The sequence below is a fragment of the Papio anubis genome, chromosome 1 (genome assembly GCF_008728515.1).
Source record: "Papio anubis isolate 15944 chromosome 1, Panubis1.0, whole genome shotgun sequence".
Taxonomy (NCBI): domain Eukaryota; kingdom Metazoa; phylum Chordata; class Mammalia; order Primates; family Cercopithecidae; genus Papio; species Papio anubis.
Window position 1 is genome coordinate 84,631,825 of NC_044976.1, and position 25,619 is coordinate 84,657,443.

Here is a 25,619-nt window from a genome sequence, read left to right on the forward strand (position 1 = left end):
TTTGGGATCCTGGATTCCTGTAGCATCAGCAAGAGTGCTAACTCCCTGCTTCCTGTAAAGCAGCTGCAGTGGGGTTCCGGCAGCATCAGGGGCACAATGACTGTGGACTCTGGGTAGCAGCATCTGCCTTTCTGCTTCTCCTGCACTAGTATAGTGGTGACTTCTGGAAGTTACTAATCTCTAGGTAACAGATCTTGCCTCTTTTGCTCCTCCAGCCCTTCCAACATGTTTGCAGCCAGTTTTCTGTCCTACATTCATTCTGTCTGCTGATTCTGATTGCCTGAGGGGACACTGACAGTTTTGGCTATGCCTGCAGAATACAGATGACAGATGTGTTGAAAAATCAGAGAAGCTATGATAGTTAAAGAACTATAATGCCAGCAGAAATTGATCTGTCATGCTAAAAACAAACAAACAAACAAAAACATTACAAATGTGTCTGCGTGTCTGTAGACAGGAGGCTAGAAATGATTTGCTCTGGTTACAGTTGCAGATAATTTTTACTAGGTGAGAACTTCACAAATGCTAGAACTAGCTTACGTAAGCTCAAATCCCAGCTCTCCCAACTTCTATCCATGTAGCATTGGGCAGATTTCTTAATCACTCTCTGCCTCTTTTTCTCTAAATGCAAAGTGGTTGAAATAGTATCTCAAAAAGTTATGGAAAAAAGGTGAGTCAATAAATTTTTAAAAATGGAGAAGAGAGACTGGCTCATGATGCTCTACAAGTGGTTTTCTAAAATGTTTTTCTTTACCCAGATCTTTACTGGTTAAAAAAATAAAAAGAATGAGGCTAATAATTTTTTTACCAATAAATAAATAAAATGTTTGTTTGTATTTTCTAATTTTAATAAAGGATATATATTATTACTGACCAGAAAAATGTCATATATAAAAAGAGAAACATGGCATTCCATAAAAAATAAATATAAATTATCTTAAAATTATTGCCAAATTTGTGATTTCTACAGTATTACAGGGTTGCAAAGCCTCTTGGAAGATAAACTAGGCTCCTCTAACTTTTAGCAAGTCTATTCCTCTACTTTCTTCACATCAATAGCCAACAATCTGTCACGAAAATATTCATCTGGCTTCACCTAAGTCCTTCTGAATATGCTTTTTCCCCCTCTCACACATTCGATTGTATTTAGAACATTCGATCAACATCTCACATGTAACAATATTCTCTGTATTTAAACATTATGTTGTGCCTTTTCCTATTTACTGCCAGGTGAAATAGATTTTTCTATAGTTATTCACAAAAATCTCAAAGTAAAAATGAAATGAACTGATAAACTCATGAATTAATGTGTTAGGAAGAATACTTGTTTTGAATTGTAGGGGCTGCAATAGAGGGTGGAGCAGCTTTCCTGATTGATAAATGTACAGCTTGGCCCCTTCTTTGGGATCCTCCTTTCTGCAGAGAGTTTGTTTTACGTGTTCTCTCTCCTGAGGGACAGTGGAGGCCTATGGGTAAGCTGGCTTCATTCAGGAAAGACATGTTCACAGGCTTGCTCAAGCGGATTTTTCAGCAGTAAACCCTTTATTTTGATTTCTGTGTTTTATTCCTGCATCTGTTACTCTCAATTTGTCCTAAAATCAGGTGGGGAAGAAAAGATAAATAGTGAAAAGATGAACAGTGATCCCCTCAAACTACAGCATGTTAACCCAGGCATATTATTTTAATTGACACTTAAACCAGGGGCTCTTACCTGGGGTCCACAAATGCATGCATAAACATAGATGGGAAAAGTAAATCACATCTTTATTTTTTCTAAACTTCTTCTTCTTTTTTTTTTTTTTTTTTGAGACAGAGTCTCACTCTGTTGCCCAGGCTGGAGTGCAGTGGCCCAATCTTGGCTCACTGCAACCTCTGCCTTCCGGGTTCAAGTGATTCTCCTGCCTCAGCCTGCCAAGTAGGTGGGATTACAGGCACCCGGCACCATGCCTGGCTAATTTTTGTATTTTCTTTTTTTTTTTTGAGACGGAGTCTTGCTCTGTCGCCCAGGCTGGAGTGCAGTGGCGCGATCTCAGCTCACTGCAAGCTCCACCCCCCCGGGTTCACGCCATTCTCCCGCCTCAGCCTCCCAATTAGCTGGGACTACAGGCGCCTGCCACCACGCCCGGCTAATTTTTTGTATCTTTTTAGTAGAGAGAGGGTTTCAATTTTTGTATTTTCGGTAGAGACAGGGTTTCACCATGTTGACCAGGCTCGTCTCAAACTCCTGACCTCAAGTGATTTGCCTGCAAAAGCCTCCCAAAGCCATGCCCGGCCTATTTTCATTAAACTTCTAACTGACATTTAGTCTTTCCTTTCATTATGAATGTAGACAGCAAATCACCATTGTAGGAGCAGAACAAGTCACTTTGTCACCAATAGTAACCACAGATAGTTTAATCTCTTATTACTGTTATTGGAGATATCTCCAAATATCATTTACTTTCATCACTACTTTGAAATTATCATCTTTACTAGACTTGCCATTAAATTGCACATGACTGCAGCCTTCCTGTCTTAGATTCCTGTGTGAGATAGCTGGCCAGCCATCTGAAACTGCCTCTTATTGGTGCTTAACCTCCCCGAAGTCACTTATTCTCAATTAGTGACCCAGACATCTACACTACCTTCCAGTAAGTGAGTTACTTTCATCATTAGAGTTTTGCAAGACTGGACTGCTTTCAAATGAGAACTCTTAACTCTCAATAAGAACATGCAACCTCATGTAACTCAAATAAGTGCAGGAGCCGACATGGCAAGTTCAAAAGCATCTGACAGTTTTCAGATCACTGCTGAAGTGTGAAGTAGCTTCCTATTATTGCTAACAGATACCTTTCACACAGTGTTGTAAGATCTTCAGTAGCAGAATTCTTTTGTTTTTCTCTTGTGATCCCTTTTTGTACACTAGCTGTATTAAGAAGAAAAGCATGCATAATCAATGTGCCATATCGGTGGTACATTATTGCATTATTTTTCTATGAAAATACCACACATTTTAAAAATAAACTTCAAGAAAACCATCTACAGCCCCAGAAATGAGAACTATTATTTCTAAGAAGACACAGAAAGCCACATGACTCTAAGGGTAGAGAGAGTGCTAAGCCAAGATACAAAATTCTGTCAATTTCCTTGAAAAAAGAGAGCTCTACAAAGACCTGGAAACTATTCAGAATATTTTCTAAAGTGACTTCAATTTTGATGGTATCACAGTTAAAGCATCGTTGTGATGCTGTAGCACCCTTAAGCTCCACTAGCTCTGTCTTCTTCTAGAGCTGTACCTCATCCAGTGGCATGATCTAAATAGCACCTATATATTTTTATCTCAGTCTGATGGTTCCCTTCAGCATGACAAGATTTCACAGCCAATGAAGCTTGGTTTTGAAAGCCTCTATAAAATTAGCCTGCACTATGAATCTCTGAGAAATTGATGACAGCTCCTAAATGTATTTCTCTAGTCCTGACTCCTCTTATAAGCAATGTAGTCAAATACCCAGCTGAGTTCTCTGATTACAATCTTCACATGAAAATATCAGATATTTTGAAACCAACAAAAGCTTTTGTCTCCCAAATACACTCCCCCACAGTCTTTGCCCAAGTTATAAATGCATGTTCATCTACCCAGTTGCTTAAATCAGAATGGTGGGAGTTATTTTTTCTTGAGTCTGCTTTTTCCCTCACTGCCTTTCCAGATGCACATTTCCAAAGCATTATCAAGTTCTACTGTTTCTACTTCCAAAATATAGTGCAAATCTGTCCACATGATTGCATCTCCACTGCCATCACACTGACCCAAACTATAGTCATTCTTGACTGACTGTGACATATTCATTAATTCGCTTATCACACACTCACTCATACAGTTCCTATATATGCCAAGCACAACTTTCTCCTAGTTGTTCTGCATCCTCTTGCCCTATTATCCAGCCTGTACCCAGCAGCCCCACAGATCGTTATCAATACACAAATCATGACGTTGCCCTGCTTAGAACTCTCCAGTGGCTTTCATTGAACTTCTTACCATGTCCTACAAAGCTTAGTCCTGCCTACTTTGTTTCTATCAACAAGAAGCCACCTTCAAGGAACTAGGCCCTCATCCTATGCTCCTTCATTCACTGTGGTCCAGTCATAATGGCCTTACTTCTATTGCTTAAGCAAGCTAAGAATTCCCACCTCCTAGCCTCTGCACTCTCTGCGTGCTCTGCTTAGGAGGACCTTTACATTTCTGGCCTCTTCTAAGCATTCAGATTTCAGTAACAATGTTCCCTCCTAGCATAATAAGTCACTCTCTCTCCAAAATCCAGCCATCTTCATCCCGAGTCTATCATTTTAATGGTTTTATTTCCTTCCCAATGATCAGCCCTATATAAAACTGTCTTATTTGTTTACTTGTTCAATTATCTGCCTCCCACACCACAATAGCAATTCCATGAAAGCTGGGATATTTTCTGACTCACATAAAGAACACTATCTAGATCACGTATTCAATGAGTCAGTAAATAGCACTCAAACATTAAGAAGGCCAAAAACGTTTTAATAGCAAACATATGAGGACATATATTTCAATATGAAAAAGTTACCTATATATATATATATATATATAGGATATATCCATTTCCTAAACCAAAAGGTGTTATTAAAGAACTATAAATTATTTTTAATTGAGTATTTTTAAAGCACACTGTTTAAGATACTATAATCAATCTATTTGTTTCTTAGTTCTCTATTGCTAAGTAATAATCACTTAGTTCTCTATTGCTAAGTAATAATCACCCTAAAATGTAGTGGCTTAAAACAACAAGCATTTGCTATTGAGGGTTAAGAATCTGAAAGGGGGACTGCTAGGTGGCTTTGTCTCAGGGTCTCTTGTGAGATGGCCATCATCTGAAGTGACCACAGAGTCAGCTTCCAAGCTCCTGTTGGCAGGAGGCTCTGGTTTTGTACGATGTGGACCTTTCCATAGAGCCGCTCACATAACATGGTAGCTGACTTCCCCAGAGCAAAGAATCAGAGAGAGAGCACCCCAGTAATTGTAACCTTTTATAACCTCAGAAGCAACAACCCTCACTTCTGCCACTTCCTATTGGTCACAGAAACTGACCCTGGTAGAGAGTGGAAGAGGAACTACACAAGGCGGTGAAGGAGGTGGGGATCATTGTGAGCCGTCTTAGAGACTGTTCATCACAATTTGGAATATGAAGACCACTGTCATGCTTATTGCCAATTTTTTTTCCTGAGTCAGTAACTCATGCAGCTGAGAGTAACAGAAACCCAGCGAATGGTCATTTAAACAAGGAAGAGGTGTGTATATTTTATGCCATAAGAAGTCCCGATTAGGAGGTTCACAGTTAGAATAGTAGGTCAAGAGCACCTTCAAAGACTCTTTTGGCTTCTCAGCTCCACCACCTGAGGTGAATGAAGCAGCACTTCCAGAGCATACTAGAAAGAGACCGTGTGGTATCAGTGACTTTCTCTTTACATCTCATTGGCCAGAACCTTGTCAAGCAAATTTCATCTGTAAGGCAAACTGGGGAACTTTTAGATATTCCAACCTCTATAATAGATGAAAGCAGGGAAAAACAAGGAAAACAGGTGTTGACTGAGGGCACAGTATGTGCCACATTTCCTAAGTTCAGCTTTTGAACACCACATTTTTGGGAAGGTGGATCATAATACAATCATTTATTGGAGCTGCACTGTAACACAAGAGAAGTACAGGGCCTTGTACATAGCAGGTCCTTATTATTTCTTGAATGAATGTATTATATACTATTGTTTAATATATCTTATAAGCATTAGCCTTATACAAGCATTTCCTAAAATGACTTTGTATTCTATTTGTATTAATTGGGAAAAACAGATTTTCCACTACTATAAAATGAAAATAGTAAAAAGCACAATAATTTTACCTGCTTTACTTTTTCTTAATTTCTAGATTTGTGTTCCAGGTTTTGATCTGTGCAGGAAAGACTGAGCCCATTTACACTTCAGCTCTGTGTTCCTCTGCTTCCTGCTGTGCCCCCAAACCCTCCCCTCCTATCCTACAGCCCTGCTTCACACACAAATTCTTCTTCTATCATTGTTCTTCTTGGTTCAGAATTTTCTTTTTTAAAACAAGATAAAAAATACAAAGTGATAGGGCAAGTTGATTACATATATTCTCTTCAGAAAAATAAATTGATGTTATAAGAAACTGACTATAAAAGGGACAACTCAAAACACAAATTGCATTCTGAAAATACCAGGAAATGCCAACATAGCATTTTTGTACTTCAAAAAAAAAAAGCTTCAACTTTTATGCCAAAATAGACTTTAAAATTGAAGCTGTTAAAAATACACACTTAATTTAGTAGGTTTTAATTCACAGGGTTTTTCATGGGTGGAGTTGCTAAGTGGTGAGTTGATTTTTGCCACAGAGGAGAAGACTGCCTCCCTAAAAGTCAGACTTGTACTAAGAATAGACTTGTGGGCTGCAGGATAATTAAAAAGTGCTTGGCATAATTGAAGTTCTGGTGAGGAAATGATTAAAGTCATGGCTTGCATGCTGGGTGTATACAAACTACTTTAAAACTTGGATATTGGAATGTGTAGCCTTCAAAGGATTATATTAAGATGAATAACACTTAAAATACCACTGATAAACTGTACTTTTCATTTTAAAATAGAGCTAGGATCACTAAACTTACATATTGAAATTATATATTGATTTGACATGAATAGTGAAACTTGCTATATCTATTATAAATATAAAAAAGCATCTTTTTAGAAGTGTAGCTTATGTTCTTACTCAAAACAAAGTTTACTTGGCCATCTTAGTAACAATAAGACAATCTTAGTGTTGCTAAAATTAAGAGGTTCAAACATTTTCAATATTATTCAGTATCTCTAGGTTTGTGAGTCATCAAAAATTTAAAGGTATTGATACTTAGTTTTTGTTACTTGTAAGAGAACTAGATACTGTTTCTCCCCTGGGCTAAATTATTTAAAGTTAAAGAATTAGGCTTTCTTTAAAGGTTAAGTAATAAGATCAAGCAACAATGAATATGCTTAATTTGGAGAATGGGATCTGGGATGAGAAGCAGCTGAAGTAATATTTTCACATCATATTCTTTGGTATTGTTTGAATTTATTTTAAAATTGAAAATTACTATTTTGTAATTAAATTATTAATGATAAACTGAAGTTGAAAACTTTGTAAGATCAAAATCACTGAAGAAACAAAATTATAAAGCAAGAAAACTAATTGTCTTTATTGAAACTTGAAAAGTAGCCTCATATGTGATATAAATAAACAAGTTTCAAAACAGTAAGATTCAATCCTAAGATTTTATTAAGCCCAAATCGAAAAACTTTTAGAAGACTGCATATTATTTTTTTGTTGTAGCTTTTTTAGAAAAAAAAAATCTATCCTAATAAATCAGGAAACCCCAAATCCCTCTTCATTAAATACCAATGACTCAAGAATGGAAGGAAAACTGCCTTCTTTAGCTCTTTCGTAGTAATTCTGAAGTAACATTAACATGCTTTTTTAACAGTCAGAGTTCCCAGTATAAATGTGTACCCCTTCTTACAATTTACAGGGGATATTTTAATTTGTCAATGAAAGAAATTTACAATAAATAACATAAATTTCAAATTTGGCTAATATTTTCTATAATCCCTTAAATGATTTATAGTTTGTTTAGAATTTTTTGTATGATTAACTTAGAGCCTCATCTAATCTCAAAGCTATTATGATTATTAGAAACTAATTTATGCACTTGTTTAGAGCTGTAAAGGTTGACCATGTTCTGAGTCTGTCCTAAATATGATTTTAAAATATGATAAATATTTACATCATTATGTAAATAATATAGACACTGGAAATGAAATAAATTTAACACATGAGCAACAATGCAGTAACAAAGAACACAGAAAAATTCTGTGACTTGTTAAATCAAACATCATATTCCTTCCCCAACAAACACACACAAATACATTGGAAAATAATTAGACAAACCCATAAGTTAAAATCAGATCAAAAATATAAGCAAAATAATAATTTTCTTTTTCCTAAGAAAAAAAAAAAAAGGAATCTGAAACAAAATTGGTCTCCCTCAACCCCACTTTTTCCCCTTGTATTTTAGTTGATGGCCCTAACTGGTACCTGATCAGCAATCTGTGCATCCCTCCTAACAAAAGCCAGTGAGTCACCAAGTCATGTGGATTTCATGTTACCAAATTTCATGACTTTATCCCGTTTTCGCTATTCCTACCACTGCTACCCTCATTATTGTTTACTAGATTATGACAGAGTCTCCTATTGGGTCTCCCAGCCTCCAGTGTTCCTTCTCTCTCTTCACCCATTCTTATCCTCCCTGACAACATAGTGATACTTCATTGTCATCAGAGTTATCTACATACATGAAAATTTGACCACTTATGTCCCTGTTTGGACAGAATTCTAGAAAAGATGTCATCAGGCACATTTTCTGTTTCAAAAATTCTACTTGACAAGGAGAGAATAGACAGAGATTAAAATATCTGTATCTTAAGTCAGATGACTTAATGACATTGATCCAGTGAAGATACTGTCTAAAGGGATCTGTGGGGTAAAAAAGGATCCAGGGAAACCCAGCAAAAACAGTTAGGCTACTCACAAAAGAAAAAGAATTTGAAAGCCTCAGACATTTCTTCTGTGGGTGTCAGAAGACAGGAAGCAACATCTACAGAGCTTTGGAGGAAATAGTTGTAACCCCAAGATTTTCTTCCCACTAAAGTTTCTGCTCAGGTTCCCATCTGTAAATGAAGGCAAGAAAGAAATCCTGATTATGAGAACCCTAAATATATGCCAAATACGGATAATTACTGAATAAAATGTTTAAAGCATATCCTAGAAAAATTAAAGGTAAAACAAAAATAACAATTGAGTGTTGATACCATAAAGAACATGAACTCGGCTAACAATATAACTATAAATTTAAATGATTATTTTATACATGGTTACAACCTTAATTTTTATTATTATCCTTTTTAATAATAATTTAGCACATTCATAGGGTATATAGTGATATTTCCATACACATAATGTATAGTGATCAAATCAGGGTAATTAGCATATTGATCATCTCAAACACTGATCATTTGTTTGTGTTGGGAACATTCAATATCCTTTCAACCATTTGAAAGTATATATTAATATTTATTTTTATAAAAATAATAAATGAGAATTTATAATCTCAGACTGGGAAGAAAAGATGGGACAAATATCAAATTCCTTATCTCCAGGAGAAAGTACTGAAACAAAATAACAAAGAACAATAGAAACAATGAAAATGGCATAATTTATCATGCAAATATGAAGAAAAAATATGTAGAGGTTGCAAAAGTATGTAGAATAAAAATATTAGATATATGAAGAAAAATGGGCAGAAACACACTTTCTGTAGGAGACTTTACAGTATTTATCTATAATAGGTAAAATAGACACAATAAAGAAGATGTAGAAAATTAATAATGGAGTAGAGAAAGATACTTAATAAATTCCCAACAGCAGAAATTATGAAGATCATATTTTTACTACACAATAGTTTACCCTTATCCTAAAGAGATACATTTTAAGACCCCCAGTAAATGCCCAAAACTGAGGACAGTACCAAACCTTATATATACTGTATTAGTCTGTTCTCACATTGCTATAAATACCCGGGACTGGGTCAAGAAAAGAGGTTTAATTGGCTTATGGTTCCACAGGCTGTGCAAGAAGCATGGCAGCATCTGCTTCCTGGGAGGCTTCGGGGAGCTTTTACTCCTGGCAGAAGGCAAAGCAGGAGCAGGCATCTTATATGACAGGAGCAGGACCAGGTTGGGGGAGGTGCCACACACTTTTCAATGACGAGATCTCACGAGAACTAGCCTGCTATCACAGAACTAGCACCGAGAGGGATAGTGTTAAACTATTCATGAGAAACAGCCCCATGAACCAATCACCTCCCACCAAGCTCCATCTCCAGCACTGGGAATTACAATTTGACATGAGATTTGGGTGGGGACACAGATTCAAACCATATAATATATTATGCTTTTCCAATGCATACATAACTATAATGAAGTTTAATTTACAAATTACAGATAGTAAGTGACTAACAACAATAATAAAACAAAACAATTATATCAATATACTGTAATAAAAGTTACATGAATGCTATCTCTTTAAAAATATTTTATTGTACTGTACTCACCTGTTTTCTGACCATGGTTGACCATGAGTAACTAGAACCACAGAAAATGAAACCACAGATGAGGGGAGGATTGCTGTGATTTAAAAAAAATAAAAAATAACTTTAAAAACGTAAATGTGAAATAAGAAAAATAAGAACAAACCAAAACCTCAAAAAACTGCAAACCACACACACACATCTGCAACACACATACTCACTCTTAAGGGAAGTAGCCAAAAGCCATATGTCAGATTCATGAACACTTTCATTATTAAAAAAAATAATAAATTACTACAGTGAATTAAAGTAGATGAAAAAACACAGATATATTTGTATATTCCATGTTCTGCAAGAATACACTAAAATTAAAACAAAACATTTTGTCGCTTCTGGAGGCTGCTACGAACTCACTCATTATTCTGCAAATTGAATCAAATATTCATCTTTTCCCTTAAAACCTGTATGTGAGGATAAGCACAGTTGATGAAGGAAGGTTCTTTACAGAAAAATCACAGTGAATAAATGCAGAAGAATGACAAAATTAGAAAAATCACCATTTTGATTCCTTAATAAAATAATGGATCTTGGCAATGATTATCGATGGCTGCTTAAAATCATTAGGTTAAAAAGTCGATCAATTTTTGTAATGAATGAATCAGTCTGACATCACATGAAATCACTGACCCATTTTCACATTAATAAAAGTGCAACAATCAGACATTACCATGCTCTGAGCGTGATACAATTGAAAGTATACAGCATCACCTATGAAGAATACTTGCCAAAAACATTTTAGACCTGAATTCATTTAAGATGTTGCACCTACCTACTGGTTTACAAGAAATAAAGAAGATGGAGAAACATCTTAAAATGTCATGAGACAAATACAGATTGTGGGAAATTTTACAGGGCAAATGATCAAATTTATCCGTAAATAAATGTCATGACAATACAGGAGGGGGCTGTAGAGATTACAAGAAACATATCCACCAAATGCAGTATGTGGATTTCATTTGGATCCCAATATGAACAAGTCATTTATAAAGACATTTTAAACATTATTGACACTTAACAGTGATACAATATTAACAATATTGGTAATTACAGTCTTAGATTGCTTATTCAGAAAAGGCCAAAGAATCGATTGGAAAACTGACAAAATTGTTTAGTAATGTGACTAAATACTAGATAAGACTTTTGCATTCATATATACTATTAACTACTAAAGGTTAACAATTCTTAATATCTACACAAAAATCCAAAATACTTTGAAATAATTTTACCAAGAAATGTGTGTAAGTGGTTTGAAGAAAACTACAGAATTTATAGAATTTATATATGATAATTAGAAATACTTAACATAAACTGTCTTTATACTCTCTTTCCCAATTGCCTCAAAAATCATTACACATTAAGAATGCTTTTACCCATTTTGTAATACACCTTGTTCATTACCTTCTTACCAATCTGTTAATGAATAACATAGTATAGGCAACTTAATTACTAGTTTATTTTAGTAAAAATGTCTCTCTTTACTTAGGAATCCCAAAATCATATACTGAAGTGTGTGGTTACAGAACTGTCTCATTATAAGAAGTTGGAGAATAACAATTGGATAATTTTTTCTTTAATGATTTGGGGTTGTTAATTCATTTCTGACTGTTCAGAATTAGGAAGTTGTAGCCTCATAAAGTTTTATTATGGGGGTCATAGCCTTTACCATTTCCTATGGCCTCATGTCATTAAACAACATTCTGCTTGGCTGATGCTTGCTACTAACATTCCTATGCAAAGCTCATCGTCTCTAAGGCTCCCATCACCAGTAGCAATTGGATGACTGTAAACCAGCCTAGGGAATCTTGTTCTGTCTGTTTCTGTTACCTCAGTTTGAGCATTTATGTAATTATATTGTCCAACTATAATCTAATCCTAGTAAGAATTAATGCTGTGATCGTAGACGATTGTTCTCTCTAAATATTTATGCTAGACAAAAGGATATCACAATGAATCAATTAAACTTTCATGTGTGATTATGATAATCTAAATCATCCCTCGAGTTAGTATCTAGTTAGGTATCACAGTAAACCCATCAATTAATTATCTGTTCAACATTTTATAAATAAGTTTAAATAAAACATGTTTGTAAAGTAGACATAAGTTCACATTTTGTATAAGTCAAGAGATTTTTCTGAGACCTGTATAGAGAATTTGCCCTCATCAACTGTAAAGAACTAAGAAAGTTATATACAGAATTAGGATAAAAATTTTAATAACTTTAAAATAAGCATAAATTCAACTATTATATACCACTTTATGAAATGCTTACCTATCATTTTACTTCAGCCATATTCCCATTGCAAATGAAAACTTTTATCTCAGTTATTTCAAAGCCAAATTATACTGCATTTCATATAATGGAAATCATGTGTCCCTCTGGATGAGGAAAATACATACTACATGGAAAAAGAACAGAAGACAGAAGTGGAGGCAGGAAACAGACTAACAAGACACCAATTATTGCTTCCATGCAACAAGTTGTGAATAGTCGAGATGCACCAACAGACCCAGATTGAGAAAGAACATAAGAAATCTAGCTCATGTACATATCTCAGATCCAAAGGCATCCAGAGGAAGTACCAGTTCTCCCACCGGGGACATGAGATGTTCACAGGATCTTTTGTAAAAGAAAGGCTAGAACAAAAGAAGGCCGGGAATGGATTTCTTAAGGCATAAATTGATTACAAATGTAGACAGATACTAATCTCAACTCATAAATTGGAGTAGCCTGGACAATATCTATGTTGACTAGAGCCTTGGGTCAGAATTTCTAGCCATAAGCAACTACCTCTTTTTACCATAGTTGGACATAACACATATTATTTTCTAGTGTGTCACGGTTTTCAAAAGGTAGGGAAGCACTATTGCCAGGAAACGAGTTATTAGTCAACTTTGCATGTTCAGTATCAAGTACTGCATCTGGTACATCCTTACAAGTGGGAATGTGCTTTGAAAGCTTTGTGAAGAGTTCTGAAATCATAAATCTTTAATATTTTGCTTATATCAATATTTTGTACATAATTTAGAAGTACTGTGGTTTTATATCTCATTAATATTTAGTTGATGATATTTAAAGTAATACCTGAAGCTGATGTTTATTCCCCTATACATGTATTTATTCAATTATCCATTTGTATTAAAGTTATCTTAAAAATCAACAGTTAGGTCCCAGTTCGTGTAAAATGAATTCTGGATACGAGTCTTTGCTGGAGAAATATATATATACACACACACATATATATGCATATAAATATATATATCTCCAATATTTTTATATAATATTTTTCTATCCCTCTTTGGGTTACCTTTTCACTTTCTCAATTGTGACTTTTGATAAACAGAAGTTCTCAATTTTAATTGCTAATCACAAAGGAAACACAATTTATCCAATTATAAATTTGGATTTATGTTATATAATTTATAAAATTTATAAATCCAATTTGTCCAATCCTCTATGTTCTTTAAGAAGTCTTTACCTACTCTAAGCTATTGAAGATAGTCCTCTAAATTTTCTTCTAAAAACTTTGATTTACCTTCATATTATGTTCAATCATTCATCTTGAATAGATTCTATGTATGGCTTGAACTAGAAATTAAGATTGTTTTCCATGTGTATATTTAACTGGTCTGGCACCATTTATTGAAACTACAATTCATTCCCAATATAGTACAGTGTCATCTTTGTCATAAATCAGATAAATCAGACACCATAAACCAAATGGGTGGGTTTTGCCTCAAACTCTTTATTCTGTTTCATTGTTCTGTTTGCCTTTGCTCCATTACTACTCTGTTGTAATAATTGTAGCTTCATAAGTTTTGATGTCTTGTAGTGTAAGTCCTTAAGCTTTGTTTTTCAAGATTGCTTTAACCATTCTTGGCCCTTTTTATATAAATGTAAATTTTAGAATCAGGTTGTCAATGTCCATCTAAGGAAATGAAACAAGCTTTTGACTGGGATTGTAATGAATTTATAGATCTACAGGTCTAGAAATTTGGGAAAGTTGACTAAGATCTTTACCATTCGTGGATATATATCCTTCAATTTTTTACATTAGAAAAATTTCAGTAATGTTTTGTAGTTTTCAGTGTAAATGCCTTGCAGATATTTTGCTTGTCCTCAGTGTTTGATGCAATATTACTTAAAGGTGGACTATTTTTTTTCATGCTAGTATCAATGGTATTTTAAAAATTCATTTTCTATATGTTTATTTCTACAATACAGAAATAGTGTGATTTTTGGCATACTGACCTATTCATATATATTAATAAATTCACATTATTCTAGGAGTTTATAAATTCTTTTGGATTTTCTATGTACACAATAATGTCATTTGCAAATACTGACATCTTATTTCTTCAATTCTTATGCCTTTCATTTCTTTTTCTTCCTTATTGCACTGGATAGGACCTTCCACACAATTTTGAATATAAATATGTGAGAGCAGATATTGTTGTCTTATTTGTAATCTCAGGCAGACCTTTCAATAATTTTCCATTAAGTATGATGTTTGCTCTAAGTTTTTTGCAGACATTCCAACGTCTATTTCTAGTTTACTAAGAGTTTTCATTATGAATGGATGCTGAATTTTGTTAAATACTATTTAGTATACCAATCAAAATGAGTATATTATTTTTCTCTCTTTCTGGAGAATAAAGCAAATTAAATTAATTCAATTTTAAATATTAAACCACATTTGCATTTCTGAAATAAATTGCCATTTGATGATCATATATTCTCCTTTTTGCATACTGCTGAATCTAATTTGCTAATATTCTGGTTAGGATTTTTGCATCTACATTCATGTGTGATACTGGACTCTATTTTTCTTTAAAATGTCCTTGCTGTGTTTTAGTTATTGAAATTATGTTGACTTCATTAAAAAAAAAAAAAAAAATTGAGAAGTATTTCCTCCTCTATTCTTTGGAAGCTTTGGTTTATGTTACTTCTTACTTAATAATTTGAGAAAAGTCAGCAGTGAAGCCTAAGATTTTAGAATGTATGTGTCTGTGGTCATATTGGGGGGTCTTGTAAGATTCTCCCTGGGGCCTGAAAGCTTAGGGAGATGAATAACTCCTTCCTTCTCAGGCCCAGTCCCAAGGTGCAAGGCCACTTGTATCAACCGTGGGTGTCAGCAAGATAGCAGAAGCAGGAAGAGAGCCTGCCAGAAGACACCTACCCTGGCCGGAAGACACGTACCCCTGAAGATTGAGAAAGAGGACATCTGGGTACAACATAGCAGTTATGTCAGACTAGGACACTTCCTGTTTACAGGAAACTATAAAACCTTTGCCCCGTCCTCATTTGGGGCTGACTGTAGGCCTCAGCCCACCTGCACCCAGGTGCTCATTAAAACAGCATGTTGTTCCACACTGCCTCCTGTCTGTTGGTGTGCTCTTAGGATTCGAACCCATACAAGAACCTTACATCTATCTGGTGCCGAAACCAGGGAGGGGCTCCAGTCCGTGTCCCTCATGGACTTACCCCTCCACCCCGGAGAGCAGACCACAGCAACTGGACAAAGGAAGTTCCTCAGCCTCTAGTCGCCTCTCTGTGCATGCAAATCAGTCACTGATCTCGCCTACTACTGGTAAGTTTTCCCGGGAGCCCAGTTAACAGGTAAAAATCCGCACAGCCTCTCTTGGTTTCTCCAGTCTGAAAACCCAGCGTTGGTCCAAGAAGGCTCCGGTGTGTGCCAGGCACTCGCTGATCATCTGGTCTTAGGCGGATGCCTCTAAGCCATTTGATCCTGTTCCTGGAGTGAAAAAGGCAGCAGTGATGATCACTCCTTTTATCATATCCCTCCGGCCATCCAAGACAGTCTCCTTTTCCCTGTTCTCCCAAACCTACCCTCCGTTATGTGAAACTCACGGTCCTCCATTCCAAAAAACAGCCCTCTAGGCTGCCTCATAAAAAACCTGCAAACGTTAGGCCTCAGGCAAGATATCCACCCTAAGCACCTTGTCATTTTTTGCAATTCAATCTGGCCACAATACGAATTGGATAATGGGTCCAAATGGCCCACAAATGAAACATTCGCCTTTACAATTTTAACTGATTTAAACAATTATTGCCAACGACTGGAGAAATAGGGAAAAATTCCTTACGTCCAGGCCTTTTTGCACTCAGATCACAACTCGACCTCTGCAATTCTTGCTCACCTGTTCAAATCCTTCTCCACCATTCTTGCTGCCCTGATCACCTTTCTCCTCCCGACCCTACCTCTTTTTCCTCATTCAATCCAGCTGACTGCTGTCCACCCCTCCCAGCCCCTACCTCTTTCTCTGAACTGTCTTCGTTAACCGCCCAAGCCTCCTCCTTACCTTCTCAGCTACCATCTTCCCAGCTGCCATCTTCTCAATCAGCAGTATCCACTTCTTTTCCTACACCGTCCCCTCCTCAGGACAATTCTAGTATTGCCTGTACCCATTCTCCTCCCCCACCACCCTCTCCTGAGGCTTGTAAACCCATCCTGCCACCTTTTGCCCCTATCTAGCCTTCACTGCCTGTTAACTCATCCCCCCACCCCTTCAAACCCTTAGCAGGAACCACTTTCAACTTCTTCCTTCTCTCCCGCCCACACTCGCTTGGGCACCACCTTTGGCCCATACCGCACCCTTACTTCAGTGCAGGTGCTAGAGTACCCACTTCGGGAAGTAGCAGGAACTGAAGGTATTATTACAGTTCACATTCCCTTCTCCCTCACTGATCTCTCTCAAATTAACAAAAGACTCAGTTCACTTCCAGAAGACCCCACCTCTTATATTAGAGAGTTTTAGTACCTCACCCAGTTTTACGAACTAACCTGGCATGACCTCTGCGTTATCCTCTCTTCCACCCTCACCCCAGAAGGCCGAGACCATATCTGGACCCTAGCTCAGACACATGCTAATACAATTCATCACCAAGCTCCTGCCCAGCCTTCTGTTGCAGAGGCAGTCCCCAACCAGGATCCCCACTAGGATTATCAAGACAGGGCCTCTGGACACCGCCATCAAGACCACATGATTGTGTGTCTCCTTGCAGGACTCAAAAAGGGTGCCCATAAAGTGGTAAACTATAAAAAACTTTCAGAAATCACCCAAGGTCCTAACAAAAACCCAGCCTTTTTTCACTCTGGTTTAACTGAAGGCATGAGAAAATATACCAACCTAGACCCAGCCAGCCCAGAAGGAACTACTATCTTAAACCTTCGATTCATCTCCCAATCCACTCCTGATATTCAGTGCAAGCTTCAGAAGCTTGGTGACAGCCCTCACACCCCAGAACAAGACCTTCTTAATTTAGCCTTCAAAGTCTTTATCAATCGTAATGAGGAAAGTAAAAGGCAAAAACAGGCAGAGTTTCAAATGCTCGATTCCACCATCAGGGGCCCTGCAGGCCCAAGGGGCCGCAGCTCCACAAGGAAGTCTCTTAGAAATCCACCTCCACCTGGCGCCTGTTTGAAGTGCGGCAATGAAGGCCGCTAGTCCAGACAATGCCCAAACCCAGGTAAGCCCACCAGGCCGTGTCCCCTCTGCAGAGGACCCCACAGGAAGTTGGACTGTCAGCGGCCCCTGCAAGGACCACCCCTTCCTAAGCCAGCCAAAACCTCCTACTCGAATCTCATTGGCCTTGCCACTGAAGACTGATGGTGCCCTGGAATGGATGCCCCGGCAACTACCATTGCTTCATCTGAGTCAAGGGTAACCCTGATAGTGGCAGGTAGGCCAGTATGGTTTTTTTTTTTTTTAATTATTAATATCAGACAACCTACTCTGCTTTACCTAATTTTTCAGAATCCACCCAGTCCTCCCAAGTCTCTGTTGTGGGAATTGATGGACAAGTCTCGAAACTCCAAGCCACCCCTCCACTTTTCTGCTCCCTGCACACCTTTTCCTTCACTCACTCTATCTGAGTCCTGCCCTTATGCCCAACTCCACTCCTAGGCAGAGATATCCTTTCAAAACTCCACACTATCCATTTCCACGTTCCCCATAGTACCCAATGCATCAACTCAGACCCCTCCGGGGCTTCTAACTTTCTTCTACTCCTCCAACCTCCTACCTTAAAGCATGCAACTTTTCCTTATCCCCAATTCGTAGTTAACCCCGCTGTTTAGGATACTTCCAGACCCTCAGTCACAAAACACCACATCCCCCTCTGCCTTACCTTTAAAGAGACCACCCAGTTCCTATCACAGAAGCAGTGTCCCATCCCTCAATCAGCTCTCATAGGCCTAAAGCCTATCATTTCTGGCCTCCTCACCAGTCACCTACCCCGCCCAACAAATTTCCCTTTCACACACCAATTCTACCTGTTAAAAAGCCAGATGGAACTTATCAATTAGTCCAGGACCTCAGGCTCATTAACCAAGCTGTACTCCCAGTATGTCCAATAGTTCCTAATCCATATACTTGACTTTCCACAGTTCCCTCCAATACCACCCATTTTTCTCCTAAAGGATGCTTTTTTCCCCACAATTCCTTTACGCCCTGATTCCCAAAACCTCTTTGCCTTCATGTGGGAAAACGCTGACACCCACCTTTCACATCAGCTCACCTGGTGTATACTACCTCAAGGTTATACAGACAGCCCCCACCTTTTTGGACAGGCCCTTGCTCGAGACCTCTGTACCTGATCCCTAAAACCATCCATGTTAATCATCTGCTCCTGTGTAGCTCCTCTCAACGAGACTGCAATGCCCATACCATCTCTTTTTTAAACTTCTTGGCCCAACAGGGGTATCAGGTCTCCCCTAAGAAAGCACACATATATGCACCCCCTCAGTCACCTATCTAGGCCTAGCTCTTACCCCGAAAACCTGAAGGCTCACAACGGACTGCATTCCCTCCTCCAGTCCTTCCTGCCTCTGAAAACTAAGCAAGAAATTCTCTCTTTTCTAGAACTAGCGGGATATTTTGGGCTCCAGGTTCCCTCCTTCGCTCTACTTGCCAAACCGTTATACCAAGCTGCTAAAGGCCCTTTCCATGAGCCTTTAAAACCTGCACAGCCTATTACCCAACCTTTGTGTCTACTCCAGAAGGCTCTCACCTCAACCCTCATCCTCACTCTCTCAGAACTCACCAAACTTTTCTCCCTCTATACCGACCAATGGCGTGGAGTTACACTAGGTGTTCTAATCCAGTCTAAGGGACCCACCCTCCAGGTTATTGCCTACCTCTCCAAACAGCTTGAAGCCACAGTTCTCGGATGGCCTGCCTGCCTCCGAGCATTGGCAGCAGCTGCTGTCCTCACCCTTAAAAGCCTAAAACTATCTCTTCATGCCAACCTAACAGTTTATTCAACCCATAACATCAAAGACATGCTAGCTTACCACAGTGTACTAAGTCTCATCTCTGCCCTACAGTTCCTCCAACTGTATGCTCTATTCATAAAAATTCCCCAAAGCACCATGCTAACCAGCTCCCGTCTAAACCCAGCCATGCTCTTACCTGAAGCTACAACCACCCGAGACTCTACATGCTTCTGTGTGAACACTATTCAAACCTTTCTTATACCTTTTCCAAACCTCATATACCAGCCCCTTCCAGATGTACTTGGTTTCTAAGTGGTAGCTCCTTCCTACATCAAGGATGTTAGCATGCTGGCTATGCTATAGTGTCACCCCCCAGACTATTGAAGCCAATCTGCTCCCCTTAGGAACCACCTCCCAAAAAGCTGAACTCATCATCCTCACTCAAGCTCTTGCTCTAGCAGCCAGACAACAGATGAACATATATTCAAATTCTCATGATGCGTTCTACACAGTGCACTCACACTCATCCATCTGGAAAGAACGGGGTTTCCTAACTGCAAAAAACACTCCTGTCATAAATGGCTCTCCATCAGCAAGCTCCTTCAAGCTGCCAGCCTCCCACAGAAAGTTGCCATCATTCATTGCAGGGGCCACCAAACCCTAGACAATCCTATATCGGCTGGAAATGTGCTAGCAGATCAGGTAGCCAAACAAGTAGCCCTACAACCCATGCAAGACCAGTTTCTTTACTCCTCAGAAGCAAAGGAGGACTTCTGAGCCCAAAACCTTCAAAAGCAAGGACGATGGTATGTCAAGGAAGGGCGTATTATTCTTCCTTACTCTCAAAATCTTCCTTACCTCCAAAGCCTCCACAACGATTTCCATGTTGGTTACAAACCTCTCTTGCAACTTCTCCATCCTATTCTCACTTGTCCTCACCTTTCCAGTGACGTATGAGAGATTACCCAGTCCTCCTCTATCTGCCACTCAGTGTTACCCCTGGGGTCCCTCTGGCCGCAGCCTTTTCCTACCCACCAAGCCCAGGACCAGGTACCCAGGCAAGATTGGCAAGTAGATTTCACTCACATGCTGCCCAATAAATGGCTCCACTATCTTCTAGTCTTTGCCTGTACTTTCTCCAGGTAAGTAGAAGTATTTCCAAAAACTTAAGAAGGTGCAAGTGTCATCACACAAACTCATCATGCATATAATTCCCTGTTTCAGGCTCCCAACATCTATCCAGTCCAATAACAGGCCTGCATTCATCAGCCAAATTACCCAAGGTGTCTCTACATCCTTAAGAATAAAGCAGATTCTCCACACACCCTACAAGCCTCAGTCTCAGGCAAAGTTGAAAAAATTAATTCTGTTCTTAAAGCCCAACTCACCAAGCTGGCTCTAGAAACCTGCCAGTTGTGGACAAAAAAATCTCCCTTTCACCCTTATGAGACTTCGCACAACACCAAAACCACCCTCTTTTTATAGTCCCTTTGAAATCATGTATGGCCGAACTTTTGTCTTGGGGCCTCCACCCTTACCAAACTCCGAGCCACTCGGGAATTATTTCCCCTCCTTAATCCAGACATGGTCTTTCATTCATGAAGCAACAAATAAGGCCATGCCTCTCCCTGTTGACACCTCCTTGTCCTCTCAACATAACTGTTTTGCAGGCACAGACGTGTTTATCTGCCAAGCCAGCCCTCACCAAAAGCTACAACCTAAGTGGACAGGCCCCTACACTGTGATACTCAGCACGCCAACTACAGTGAGAGTCCAAGGACACCCCCACTGGATCCATCGCACCAGGGTCAAGCTCACCCCCAAGGCTACTCCCTCTTCCAAAACATTAACAGCAGGCAACACCCTCGGAGTCCCTGTATATACTAATCTAAACAAAGAAAAATGATCCTTAAAGGTAGGAGGAAGCCAAAAATGGCAAGGGGACAAATGGCCTCCAGAAAGAATCATCAAATATTATGGTCCTGCCACTTGGACTGAGGATGGTCTATGGGGTTATCGCACTCCTATATATATGCTAAATAGAATAATTAGACTACAGGCTGTTCTAGAACTAATCACTAACCAAACTGCCTCAGCCCTGGAAATGCTCGCACAACAATAAAATGCACGTGGCAATTTATCAAAACAAGCTAGCACTAGACTACTTATTAGCAGAAAAGGGTGGAGTCTGTGGTAAATTTAATATCTCCAATTGCTGTCTTAACATAGACGATAACAAAAAAGTGGTTCCAGAAATTGCTTCAAACATCAGAAAAACAGCCCATGTACCAGTCCAAACCTGGAAAGGATGAGACCCAACAAACCTTCTAGGTGGGTGGTTCTCTAATTTAGGAGAATTTAAAACGCTGGTAGTGACAATAATCTTTATCACTGGGCTCCCCTCTTTCTCCCCTGTGTTATCCCACTGATAATAAAAGCCATTAAAACTCTTGTTGAAACTACAGTTAACCAACAGACAATCCAGACAATGCTCCTGCTACTACGACACAATAGATACCAACCCGTCTCTCAAGAATACCCCCAAAATTGTTTTTCTTTTTCCAAGGTGCCCACACCACCCCTATGTCATGCCTGAAGTAGTTATTGAAAAAGTCGTCCCTTTTCCCTTTTCTATAACCAAATACCAGGAATGTAAGATTCTCCCTGGGGCCTGAAAGCTTAAGGAGCTCCTCCCTTCTCAGGCCCAGTCCCAAGGTGCAAGGCCACTTGTGTCAGCAGCGGGCGTCAGCAAGATAGCAGAAGCAGGAAGAGAGCCTGCCAGAAAATACCTACCCTGGCTGGACGACAGGTACCCCTGAAGAGAAACAGGACATCCAGGTACAGCGTAGCAGTTACATCAGACTAGGACACTTTCTGTTTACAGGAGACCATAAAACTTTTACCCTGTCCTCACCTGGGGCTGACACCATTTTAGGCCTCAGCCCTCCTGCACCCAGGCGCTCATTAAAACAGCATGTTGCTCCACACCGCCTCGTTGTCTGTTGGCGCGCTCTTGGGGTTCGAACAGATACAAGAACCTTACAGGTCTCTTTAATAATGTTTATTTATTCAATTAATATTACACTATTCCAATGTTATTTCTTCTATAAGTTTTGGTATGCTGTGTTCTTTCAGGAGTTTTCCAATTTCATGTAAGTTTTCAAACTTATTGGCATAATGTTGCTCAAAACTTCCTCTTATCAATGTAAGATCAGCAGCGACATCCTCCTTTTCATTTGTAATATCAATAATTTCTCTGTTTTCCTTAATGAATTTACTAATCTTCAAAGAATTAACTTTTGACCTAAGTTTCTCTGTATATGTTTTTTAATTTATTAGTTTGTGTTATCTTTAATATTTTCTTCCTTCTAATCTGGCTCGAGGGGGATTCTTTCCTAGGTTTTTTTTTTTTTTTTGTGAGATGGAGTCTCGCTCTGTCACCCAGGCTAGAGTGCAGTGGCATGATCTGGACTCAATGCAAGCTCGGCCTCCCGGGTTCACTCCCTTCTCCTGCCTCAGGCTCCCGAGTAGCTTTTCTAGTTTTTTAAGGTGGAACTGTAGAATACTGATTTATAGTCATTTTCCTTTCCTTCTCATATATATTTATATAAATTTCTCTCTAACCACTAAACACATTATCTTACAAGTTTTAATGTGTCTTACAAGTTTAATGTGTCATATTTTCATTATAATTTAGTTCAAAATATTTTTAGATTAATAGTTCCTGGTTCTAACATTTATTATTATTTTTTATTTCAATATAGGTTTTTGTGGAACTGGTGGTTTGGTTACATGAGTAAGTTCTTTAATGGTGATTTCTGAGATTTTGGGGCACCTATCACCTGAGCAGTGTACACTGTGCCCAATGTGTAGTCTTCTATCCCTCACCCCTCTCCCACCCTTTCCCCAGAGTCCCCACATTCCATTGTATCTTTCTTATGCCTTTGCATCCTCATAGCTTAGCTCCCACTTATGAGTGAGAATATATGACGTTTGGTTTCCCATCTCTGAGTTACTTCACTTAGAATAGTGGTCTCCAATTCCACTCAGGTTGCTGTAAAAGCATTATTTTGTTCCTTTTTATTGCTGAGTAGTATTCCATGGTCTACCTATCATCTATCTATCTACACACACACATATACACACACATTTTCTTCATCCAGTTGTTGATTGATCGGCATTTGGGCTGGTTCCATATTTTTGCAATTGTAAATTGTTCTGCTATAAACATGTGTGTGCAGGTATCTTTTTCATATAATGACTTCTTTTCCTCTGGGAAAAGAAGTGTCTCTAGCTCATTGAGGAATGACCTTAGATTGTCTATTTATGCTTTTTCAGACTTTTTGACATAAGCACTTAATGCTACGAACGTTCCTCTTAGCACCACCTTTGCTGTATCCCAGAGGTTTTGACAGGTTGTGTCACTATTCTTGTTCAGTTAAATAATTTTTTAAATTTCCATCTTGATTTCATTGTTGACCCAATGATCATTTGGGAGCAGGTTATTTAATTTCCATGCATTTTCATGGTTCTGAGGGTTCCTTTTGGATTTGATATCCAATTTTATTTCACTGTGGTCTGACAGAGTACTTGCTATAATTTCAATGTTCTTAAATTGGCTGAGACTTGTTTTGTGGCCTGCCATGTGGTCTGTCTTGGAGAACATCCCATGTGCTGATGAATAGAATATATATTTTTCAGTTGCTGGGTAGAATGTTCTGTAAATATCTGTTAAGTCCATTTGTTGTAGGGTACAGTTTAAGTCCATTGTTTCTCTGTTGACTTTCTGTCATGAGGGCCTGTCTAGTGCTATCAGTAGAATACTGACATCCCCCACTACTATTGTGTTGTTGTCTATCTCACTTCTTAGGTCTAATAGTAATTGTTTTATAAATTTGGGAGCTCTGGTGCTCAGTGCATATATATTTAGGATTATGATATTTTCCTGTTGGACTACTCCTTTTATCATTACATAATGTCCCTCTTTGTCGTTTTTAACTGCTGCTGCTTTAAAGTTTGTGTTGTCTGATATAAGAATAGCTACATCTGCTCATTTTTGGTGTCCATTTGCATGGAATATCTTTTTCTACACCTTTACCTTAAGTTTATGTGAATCCTTATGTGTCAGGTGAGTCTTTTGAAGACAGCAGATACTTGAATGATGAATTCTTATCCATTCTGCCAGCATTCTGTATCTTTTAAGTGGAGCACTTAAGCCATTTACATTCAATATTACTATTGAGATGTGAGGTACCATTCTATCCATTGTGCTATTTGTTGCTTGAATACCTTTTTTTTTTTTTTTTCATTGTGTTGTTGTTTTATAGGTTCTGTGAGATTTACGCTTAAGGAGATTCTATTTTGCTGTATTTTGGAGATTTGTTTCAAGATTTAAAGCTCCTTTTAGCCATTCTTGCAGTGCTGGCTTGGTAGTGGCATTTGTTTGCCTGAAAAAGACCGTATCTTTCCTTATTTATGAAGCTTAGTTTTGCTAGATACGAAATTCTTAACTGATAACTGATTTGTTTAAGGATGCTAAAGATAGGATCCCAATCCCTTCTAGCTTGTAGGCTTTCTGCTGGGAAATCTAATCTGCTGTTAATCTGATAGGATTTTCCTTTATAGGTTACTTGATGTTTTTGCCTCACAGCTCTTAAGATTCTTTATTTCCTCTTGACTTTAGATAACCTGATGACTATGTGCCTAGGTGATAATCATTTTGCAATGAACTTCCCAGGTGTTCTCTGAGCTTCTTGTATTGGATGTCTAGATCTCTAGCAAGGCCAGGGAAGTTTTCCTCAACTATACCCTGAAATATGTTTTCCAAACTTTTAGAGTTCTCTTCTTCCGCAGGAACACCAATTATTCTCAAGTTTGGTCATTTAAGATAATCCCAAACTCCTTGGAGGCTTCTTCATTTTTTTAAGTTCTTTTTTCTTTTTCTTTGTTGGATTAAATAAATTCAAAGCCTTGTCTTTGAGCTCTGAAGTTTTTTCTTCTACTTGTTCAATTCTGTTGCTGAGACTTTTCAGTGCATTTTGCAATTCTCTGGGTATGTCCCTCATTTCCAGAAGATGTGATTGTTTTTTATTAATGCTATCTATTTCACTACAGGTTTTTTTCCGTTTGTATT

General features: G+C 38.3%; 1 long non-coding RNA gene across 1 annotated transcript; it reads right to left on the bottom strand.

Annotated features, from left to right (window-relative positions):
* Positions 1-2,202: 2,202 nt before the first annotated feature.
* LOC108580434 lies at positions 2,203-22,932 on the bottom strand. The gene is made up of 3 exons (XR_002524386.2): positions 15,733-22,932; positions 10,215-10,287; positions 2,203-8,772 (listed from the first exon to the last, which is right to left on the bottom strand). It is a non-coding gene; the product is annotated as an uncharacterized LOC108580434 (long non-coding RNA).
* Between the last annotated feature and the right edge of the window lie 2,687 nt (positions 22,933-25,619).